Raw genomic sequence first — 10465 nt, forward strand, 5'->3', positions numbered from 1 at the left:
ACTAATACTATTTTAATAATCTAAAAACTTTTATATTAGTTTATAGAAGGAGTATCATACATTGGTTTATTATGAGGGTGTTTGGATACGTTTTAGTTTCTTAACTAAAAGTAGTGAGACTAAAACTTGGTAGCCTCATCCGTACTTGGATCCAAATACTAAAAAAGACTAAAATCAAGTTAATGAGCATTTATTATCCTTCAAACCATTCAATTCAGAACTCTTTTGTGTTAAAGAAGAGGAGTTAAATGAGAAGAGAGAGGATTAATCCACATTTTAGTAGGGGTACCACTGATTAATTTTTTATAGTCTCAAGACTAGTTTTAACTCCTCTTTAATCAGGGGTGCTTGAAACTTTAGTCTCTTAAAGAAACTATTTTTAGTCAGAATAAGATAAATCCCTTGGACCCAAGCACCCTCTATAAATACTCCATCTGTTCAGGTGTAATGAAGAGTGTCATGATTTGGTTTACTATAAGTATATTGCAATTCTGGACGGAAGAAGTAGTTATAATGTTTCACCATAATAATTAATCAAGTAGGCATGCACACATATGTGTAAGCCATCGAGGAGATAGTGTTCGATCCTCCAGCAAGAAATCAGTGTCCAAAGTGGTTCTCCATGATGATTGCGGACACTGCTAGCTCCAAAAGCTACTGATTTTTCACACTTATTTCCCTTCCCTTTCCGAGTATTATAATTTCGAGATATTCCTTTTGGGGTTAAAGCCACGTTGGCCAGCGACAAAGGGACCGGCAATATGCTTAGAGAAATAAAATATTGTTGGCACATTATGGTTGTTGCTGATCAAAGTTAGTGAGACCATGATGCATAGTGCGTGAGCGGCACTTTGGCAATATAAATGGAAATCGGCATGTGGCTACTCAATTGTTGTTCATATGCCTTGGACGTGTTTGGTTGCTCACAAAATGATAATCAGGTCTGCTGCATGCAACATCTTTTGATTTGTGGGTTGTTTAGTTGTATGTAAATACTATTGAACCTACATAGCATGATCCTTAAAGCACCTTTGGGGCTGTTTCCTGAGAACTTTCGAATCGACGGTTTATAGCGAGTCATGCTCAAGCGATACGAGGAAGCGCATGTCAGCATGTGGATGGCTCCCTCAAAATGCATGTTCTTAATCACCTTATCCCCTTGTCCCCTTCCCCCTTCTCTTGTTGCCTCCTGCAGTCGTCGTCCCAGCCCGTGCAACAACCGTCGCTGCCCTGCCCCACGCTCGTTGCCGGGGCAATGCGAGCCGTCACCAACCAAACGCGCCCTAAACGGCCCGGATTGTCCGATCCTTCCACACCCAACGTCGTTGCCGCCCCGCCCCCATGATAGTGGAGGTTTGCCGCACGACTCCCGTGACGCTCGGAGGGGCGCGCCTCGTGGAGGGGAGGGAGCGGGTGCATGCTGGGGACGCCCTGCCGCTGCCGATCCGCCACACCAACCTCAACTTCTTAGCGCTCTTCGCCGCCTCACTCGCCTACCTGATGCGGCCCTGGCGGGAGAAGATCCACTCCTCGACCCTGTTCCACGTCATGGGCCTCACCGAGATCTTCACCATCAGGGCCCGCCCTGAGGGGGGGCAGAGGGGGCGGCCGCCCCAACCAGATACCTACTTGTTAGGCCTAGGTCTCTGGTCTGCTGGGGTAAAAAGAACCCTGATGTGCCTTGACCGAGTTCATGTGAGCACAACCTGAGACTGAGCATCGACCGATGCCAATCGAATCGGCAACTTCCTATACATATCACACGGAGGCATCAGCCCTAAAAAAACCTAACAAATGCATCACAGTAGAGAGGGTAGACCAGGACTCCACTAGCGATTGGATCTCTCGCGGCTGTGTCGCTCATCAGGTTGCAAACTGACTCCCGTGATGCCTCATCGCCGCCGCCCAGATCCTGCCATGAACAACAACAGTGCCTCCTGCTGGCGTGCTCCCCATGCCATAACCACACAACTCCATCGGAGAGGTAGACATACCCACTCCTTTCCCATGCAACAAAGAGAAGGTAGTGATTTTACCATAATTATTCGAGGATAATTGTAGAGATTTTATTGGATTGATCTAGTATGCTCATGTCTTTGTGTCAATTTTCAATTGCCTAATTTTGTTTTAGTTTCAACACCATCATGTCATCTACAAAGGTATGCATCTGATTGTTATAAAAAAGGAAAGCATATACATGAGTTAATAGAATCACCGTCATGATTCATTGATTATATAGTTTATAAGGGAACAACCACTTCAAGAAATCCACTACCAGTCGGCGGTAGTTGCCGCAAAATGATAAATTTTTTTTTTGAAAGATCCAGCTGCTGGCTGGCATATATTTAGATAGCAGGAAGCAAGGCGGGAATACAAAAGGGTGGGGTTGATCAAAAGATCAAAAAGGACATAACAGGAAGAAAACCTCGTAAAAAGATGGTGAAAACAAGGTAGCCTGGCACAGACGCCGTACTCCTCACGTAATTTCCCCAAACGGGTGCTCTAGAAAAACTGCTCCTGCTTGCCTCCAAGACTGGAGAGTTGTTGTGATGGAGGTGGATATGCTTGCTGCTCTTGCTGTTTTGTTTCTGAAAGTGCACTCATTCCTTTCTTTCCAGATTTCTGACAGAACAAGCACGATCATTGTCCTGGTTCCTTTTTTGTACTCTGGTCTTGCCTTGCTTATCATCTTGGTGATGATCTCTCTGACTGTTTTGTTCTGGGCCCAAATTGTTGGGCTTAGTGAGGCGCATCCTGTGCAAGATGCCGTCTCCCCCCATACTGTTGTTGCGATGTTGCATTTCCAGAAAAGATGATCTGCTGATTCTAAATTTCTGAGGCATAGCTGACAGAAGTAGCTGTTTTGCCAGCCCCTTCTTTGCAATCTGTCATTGCACCAGAGCCTATTTTTTGTCAGCAGCCATATGAATATCTTGAGCCTTTGCGGTGCCCAAGTTTTCCATGTAAAGTTGCTGATTTCCGACGTTTTTCTTCCTAGGAATTGGGCTTTGTATGCTGAGTTGGCAGTGTAAGTCCCCGAGGCCTCATGTCTCCATTTGATTTGATCGCTTGCTTGCTCTATCAGCTGGATGTCCGCTTCCTGGATCCATCTATGCAGACGGAGGACGTCTACCCAAAGGTGCGTCGTGTCTCCGTGCGCAAGGTCGGCTATCCATGTGTTGCCTTGAAGCGCCTCTTTCACAGTCCTATTTTTTCTCCGTGAGTGCCTGAAGAGCGACGGGTATATCGTCTTTAGCGCCCCCTCACCCGTCCAGGGGCATTTCCAGAAGGAGGCCGTTGTTCCATCCCCCAGGGTGACTGACGTGGAGGCGGTAAAAAGGGCTCGATCGTCGTCATCGCATGGCAGCTGCATGCCGTTCCATGGCCTTTGCGGACTTGTCCATGACAGCCATAGCCATCTCAGCCGGAGCGCTCTCGAGAAGCGATGCAGATCCAACACCCCTAGGCCACCGCTCTCCACAGGGGAGCAAACTATTGGCCAACTAACCTTGCATTTTCCTCCACTGATATCTTCTTCATGTGCCCATAGGAAGCGGCGCCTAACCTTGTCTATCTCGTCGAGGAATTTTTTGGGTGCTCTCAGGACGGCTAGGGCGAAAGTTGGCAGCGCGGTGAGTACGCTATGAACCAGGACCCGCCTTCCTGCGATGTTCATTAGCTTCCCTTTCCATCCGGCTAACTTAGCTCTAATCCTATCTAGGATGAATTGAATGTGTACCAAGCGAATCCTGCTAAGGGTGAGAGGTAGTCCCAGGTATTTTATTGGGAAGCCTACCCTCTCCCCTCCGAAGGCTGCGAGCACAGCGTCGAGATCTATACCTTCGCAGCGTATTGCCGAGACAGTAGACTTGGCAGGGTTGATGTGCAGACCCGTGGCACTTCCGAAGTCTACTAGAATGCCCATAATCTCTTCAATTTCTTCCTGTATGGGATTTGCGAAGATGACGGCATCATCCGCATAAAGACTAAGCCGTAGTGAGATGTCTCTATCTGGCAGTGGCTGGAACATGTTCATCTCAGTGGCCCTACACAGGAGCCTGTGCATGGTGTCGATGGCTAGGATGAAAAGGAGTGGGGACAGCGGGTCTCCCTGTCGCAGACCCCTTTTGTGCCAGATAGGTCTGCCCGCGGCGCCATTTAGCGTTACCATAGACGATGCAGAGCTAAGGAGTAGTGCTATCCAATCTCGCCATCTTGCTGGGAACCCTAGATGCTGCAGTAGTTCTAATAGGTATTCCCAGGAGACGTTGTCGAAGGCTCTTGCAATGTCTAGCTTCAGCAGCAGCGCGGGGGTCTTCTTTCGGTGTAGAGATCTAACGGCATTTTGTACGTAGAGGAAGCTGTCTTGCGTTGACTTGGCACATAAGAAAGCTGATTGTGCTGGCAAGATTAAGCTGTCGATGACCGTAGCTAGTCTTCTTGAAAGAACCTTAGCTATAAGCTTGGAGATCGAATGAATTAGACTTATCGGTCTGTAGTCCTGCACCTCGGAGGCTCCTTCCTTCTTTGGCACTAGTACTATCGTGGTAGAGTTAAGTTTGGAGAAGTCTCCTCTAGTGAGGTGATAGAAGCTGTGAAAAGCCTCCATCACGTCTTCCTTAATTAGAGCCCAGCTCGTTTTGAAGAAAGTCCCCGTGAAACCATCCGGTCCCGGTGCCTTCTCCGAAGGTGATGCCTTGACTGCATCCCATACTTCCCCTTCTGTGAAAGGGTTGTCCAAGCCTCTCCCATGAGCTAATGGTAGTTGTAAGGAAGCCCAGTCTATTGTGACGGTGCGTGTAGCTGTTTTCCCTAACCCTTCGTTGAAATGCCTATAGATGACTTCTTCTTTGTGTTGGTGTGTCGTAGCTATGCCGTCGCCAGCCTTTAAAGTGTGGATGAAGTTTTTCCGCCGCCTTGCTCTCATCTTGATGTGGAAGAATTTTGTTCCCGCGTCGCCCATCCTAAGCCATGTAAGTCTAGATGCTTGTCGCCGTCGTGCACGCTCGACCGCAGCGAGGCCGAGCATACGTAGCTTGAGGAGTTTTTGAAGATCAAACTCTGCATCTGAGAGACGCCTACTTTCTTGTGCTACATCGAACCTAAGGACTAATTCCGCCGCCAGGTGGAATTGCAATTTTGCATCGCTGAAGAAGGATTTGCTCCAAATCTTCAGGTTCGGTGCAGTTCGCGTCATTTTGGTGAGGAGATGATGGAAAGCACAGGTAGACTGCACTGGTCTATTCCAGGCCCGTTCAACCGTGTCGTGGAACCGCGGGAACCCAGGCCAGAAGTTTTCAAATTTGAACATGGTAGGGCGTGCAGTTGTTGATGTGTCGGTGAGTACTAACGGGCAGTGGTCTGAGGTGGCCGTGGATGCCGCGTGCAGTGACGCCGAGGGGAATTGGCATTCCCAATGAAGGTTGCAGAAGAACTTGTCGATGCTAACTAGCGTCGGGTTTTGTCGCTCGTTGCTCCACGTGTAGCGGCGGTTTGTACATCTAATTTCCTTCAACCCGGCAGTGTCGATGGCCTGCCTGAACCTGCCCATGAGCCTCCTGTTGAGGTTAAGGTTATTTTTGTCCCTAGCCTCGTAAAATAGGTTGAAATCGCCATTTATCAACCACGGCTCCGCATGCGGTGGCGTAGAGAAAGATAGCTCGCGGAGGAACGCCTCCTTCCTGGCATCGTCCGCTGGTCCATAGACCGAGGATAGCCAGAAAGGCTAGGTCTGTCCTAGCAGGGTGACCTTTGCAGTGATCGCAAAAATCCCTACCGCATGCGAAACTATTGTAGCGAGCTCTTTATTCCATAGGATTGCTGCCCCCCCGCTCGTGCCGATCGCCGGAAGAGCGATGCATTCTGTGAGTTGTTTTCCTCCTATCTCCTGCACTAGTTGTGGTGTCCATGCGTCTATCTTTGTCTCTTGTAGGCACAAAATTGCTGCTCGCAATGATTTTGCCATCGCGCACACTGATTCCCTCTTCGCTGGATGGTTTAGACCTCTAACATTCCAGCACATGATCGGGGGTAGCTTGTCACTCATGGGGGGAACTAACAAGACTCCGGTGACTATATTTCGTTGGCCTTTGGCCCATAACAAACACCTCCAACATAACCGGGGATCGCCGTCGCCCACCAATAGGCCCCAAGCTACGACGGCGATAGGATACGACCTCGCTAACCTTACACAAGGGAAAGAAACCTAGCTCTAACCGGCTGCCCGCCGGTCGCCACCGGATAAAAACGAAGTTTTCTCTTAACATAACTAGACTACGGCCTTCTCGGCCATTACGTCGGGGCCGGCCATGCGTGCCATGGCTGAAAGGGCCTCCCCGTCGAGGCGGGTGAGCTTGGCGATGACGGCGATGTCGCTGTCCGAGAGAGGCTCATCGAAGCGTCGAATTAGTGCCTTTGCTACGTCCTCAGTCATCTTCTCCTTCGGTCCTAGCAGCCCTAGCTCCTTGACGAGACGGAGGGAGGCACGCTGCGCTACCGGGACGGTGGACGTGTTTGCTGCCTGCCGCGTGCTGTCCTGGTCGGAGCAGCCTGCACTCTTCTCTTCGGCGGCGGCACAGATCTTCTGGTGGGTGGCGCGGCCAGCAGAGGAGGCCTGCACTCGCGGAAGAGGCCAGGTTCCCTGCTGCCGCTAGCTTCGACGAGCTCGAGCTGGCTCACACGGCTGGTCACAGCTCCCAGCTGGACCTCCATCGTGCGCGCGGAGGAGGGGGTCGCCCTGTTGAAGTGGCCGTAGTCGGACAGCATGGGACTGAAGGCGTCTAGCTGCAGGGCCTCCCCTGGTGCCTCGAGCAGGGATCCTTCATCGAAGTGCAGTGGCTCGGCCAGTACGGCGTCCGCTGCCGCCTGAACGTCTGCCGCCGTGCCGTCGACTACGGGGGAGGTCATCGGCTGCTTGCTCGCTGTCTTGAAGAACTCGTCCACCGGGTCTTTTCCCGTGGTCTCGGCGTGAGCCTCACGCGGCTGTGTTGGTCTGACAGAGTGGGGTGGCGGAGGCCTGGACCTGCCCCGCTGTGCGTGACGCTGCCTCCCGACCGAGACCCTCATCTCGCCGCGGCGGCGGCCGGAGGAGTCCCGTGACCGGCGTCTTGGCGCTGGAGAGCGGCTGCGCTGTCGAGGAGCCGGTGGTTGTGCGGGGACTGCCGGAGCGCGGCTACGGCGGAGAAGAACGTCCTTCCAGGAGCGGTGTTCTCCCCCCCTCGGGTCATCATCCCCGTCGCCGTCTTGCTCTCGGCCGATGCGAGCCATTCCCCGGCAGCCGACGCTGGCCACCGGCGCGCGTGCCTGGCGCTTCTTTGTTCCCCCATCTTGGCCGTCCTCGGTCCCCATTGTCCAGGACGCGGGCGCGACCGCCGGGAAGGGGGCGTCATCGCCGTCCGAATCGGAGGACGGGAGTCCGCTCCGCTCGGAGTGGGAGGAACGGGGGGACGGAGGGGTCCAATCTTCAACGCGGTCGACGTGGATGAGCATGGAGTACTCGGCCGTCGTCGGTGGAGGAGCTACTCTTCTGTCTGGTGGGGAGAAACCCACCATCTCCTCGACACGGCCTGCTCCCCTCGGAAGGATCCCGAGGCAGTGTTTGGTGGGGATGCTTCCGACGTCGTCGGTCCAAACCCAGCACGCAAACGTCTTCGTGTGGCCTCGCTCGAGCGTCCTGCTGTCGAGGCGATCCACTCTGACCCTCCTCCCGAGGATCTCCTCCGCCCCTCTACAAACCAGAGGTGCATGGGGACGCCCTCGATGACGACTCGGGCATGGAGCAGCAGTGAGCCGAACGAGGCGTGGTCGTGGTCATGCCAGGAGGCGACGTTGAAGACGGCTCCGTCAACCCGGATGGATGCCTGGCGCAGTGCATTGACCTGCTGTGCCGGCTGGGAGAAGATCACCAGGTAGTGCTCCCGGTGGTGTGCCGTGACGCGCAGCGAGTGCTCGGGCACTGCGAGCTGCGCCTCCAGGGCCCTTCCCACCGCCATGGGGGACGATGCGTTGACGCCGTCGGCGGCAGACAGGGTGACGGCGTGGCTTCTGAGGAAGAAAATGGCCTGGTCTACTGCCGGCGAGGGAACAGCCACCGAGCGGCTGTCCCTGGGCCGCCTCGCAGGGTCGATGTGGTGTAGCATTGTAGGCTTCAGCTTCGACATGAGAGGAGCGACCGGGGGCGGAGGGAAGCAGACGCGCGCTTGTAGCGGCTGGCCAGGAGCAGGCGGGCCTAGCCGGCTGCGAGCCGAGACCGGCGCCCCCGGAGGGAGACGGCGACGAGAGCAACTCCTGGCGATGTGGCCAGCTCTTCTGCAGAGTATGCAGTGAATGGGGTCTCTGCACTCTGCCCTGCGGTGCTTGTTACTGAGGCACCGAAAACATCTTCCTCTGAACTGACTTAAGAAGGCCGGCGGGGCTGCAGCTCTGCCCGAGGGGCGGTGCTGCCTCGTATCCGCACAGCGCTGCCCGGGGACCGATGGGTCTGCCGAGGCAACGCGTCCCCTCCGGCGAGCCACCTCTGTCCATTTCCCAACCAGCCCCGAAATGGGGAGCGGAGGAGCAACGACTATGGACATGAGGCGACGGGACGGCAAGGGCGTCTCAGCGACAGCAGGGTCCGGGCGCGGCGCATTTACGGCTGGTCCTGGGGAGCGCGGCCTCGGCCGGTCCGTCGGCTGCAGGAGTGCAGAAGAGGGTGCCGCGCCAGGACCGGGTTGGAAAAGGGGGGAGCCTTCCTGCGCCGAGTAGGAGCATTCCCCCCGCAGCAGGATTCGCGGCGGCGCGGGGGGATCGCGCGGAGACTTAGATGCCGGAGAAGCCGGAGGGGACGCGTCCCGTTCCGCGGATCCCGCCCCCTGCTTGACGACAGCGCGGGCAGGCGAGAGACCGGTGGATCTTGGCGCGCGGCTCGGGGCCATGAAGGCTGGTGGGTGGCCGCCGCGGCCAGAGCGGCCCGCGGCGCCGAGGGGAAGGGAGGGGCTCCCTAGTTCATGCCCAGGAGGAGACCGGCCATTCGCGTCCTGATCATTCCGTGCAGGCGTTGAAGGTTGCAAAACGATAATTAAATTTTAGTCTAGAAGGTAGGATCCTACTGAAGATAATATTGACATCAACAGGATGATAACAGTGTAAGTGACTATGATCTTATGTTTAATTCACATGATAAGATGTCTTTGTAGTTCAAATTAAACTTTAAAATCGTCTTATAATAGAACACAGAAAGAGTAGTACATATATACGAGAAACCAAATTTTACAAATGAATAAAGAAACTAGCGTACCCGAAAAAAAACAAATAAACTAGGGTAATCTTGTAATAAAGAAGGGACATTTCGTCTATAATATATGTATTGAATCATATTTACATATTTATATTAAAGGGCCTCTGGTTTTTTTTTGCCCCGGCCCCGAATCCTCAGGACCGGCCCAGTTCACCGTCTACAGCTTCGCCGCCTCACTCATCTACCTCATCAGCTTCTTTGACATCGCCTTCGTCCAGTCCGTCGTCTCCAATAGCGATGACGAGGACGAGAACTTCCTCTTGGCCTCCACCCAGCCGCCCAAGCCCGCGCCCGCGCAGTATGCGCTGCTGCAGAGCGTCGGCGCCGCGCCGGTGAGAATGCCGGAGGAGGACGAGGTGATCGTCATTGAGGTCGTCGTTTGGAAGATCTCCTCCTACGTCCTCGAGACCAGGCTCGGTGACTGCCGCCAGGATCTGCCGTGAGGCGCTGCGACGGATCACGGGAAGGGAGAACAATGACCTCCCGCTCGACGGGCGTTCGGGCACGGGAAGGGGGACGCGTCGACAAAGAGGCGGCGGGGCGGCACCGCAGCAAGGAGCCTGTACTGGCCTGGGAGGGACGTCCACTCGACGAGGCAAAGCGTGCATGGAGGCGGCTCTTTTCTGCAGTGTACGTGGAGGCGGCTAGGCTTGCTGCAACTCCGACGAGCGTGCAGACGAGCTCGGCTGCTGCAGCTTCGGCGCGCGCGCTGGCTGCAGCTCCAAGGTTCGCTCCCGTGCCTCTTAAGTATAATTGTTAACTGCTAATCATCATACGAGTCAGACAACCAAACACGGGGTCGTCATAACCAAACAACTTGCAATGGTCGTATTTTGGCTTGTATCTGTTGAAGCCGTAGATCAACTAGGCATAGATAGATCCGGTATTATCATTGTACTCACTTAATCCCGAGCCTGAAGAACTCCCAGGGTCATCGGTGCGGTGGAGTCGTCGGTGGCGTGAGGGAAGAGTGTAGCCGAAGCTGGTGCTTCCCGTGAGCACTGCGCTAAACCCTAGATCGAAAGGGGATTTAGGTGGGGAGTATGGCGGCGCGGTGAACCTCGTACCGTGCGCCCCGGCCCCCACCACTTTATTTATAGCGCAGTTCAGAGGGGCCTACCAACCATAACGGGTTGGGCGCCCCCGATCAGGGCGCATAGATCAAGGGCCCGGTGGGCTGTTGGGCCC

The sequence above is a fragment of the Hordeum vulgare genome, chromosome 5H (genome assembly GCF_904849725.1).
Source record: "Hordeum vulgare subsp. vulgare chromosome 5H, MorexV3_pseudomolecules_assembly, whole genome shotgun sequence".
Taxonomy (NCBI): Eukaryota; Viridiplantae; Streptophyta; class Magnoliopsida; order Poales; family Poaceae; genus Hordeum; species Hordeum vulgare.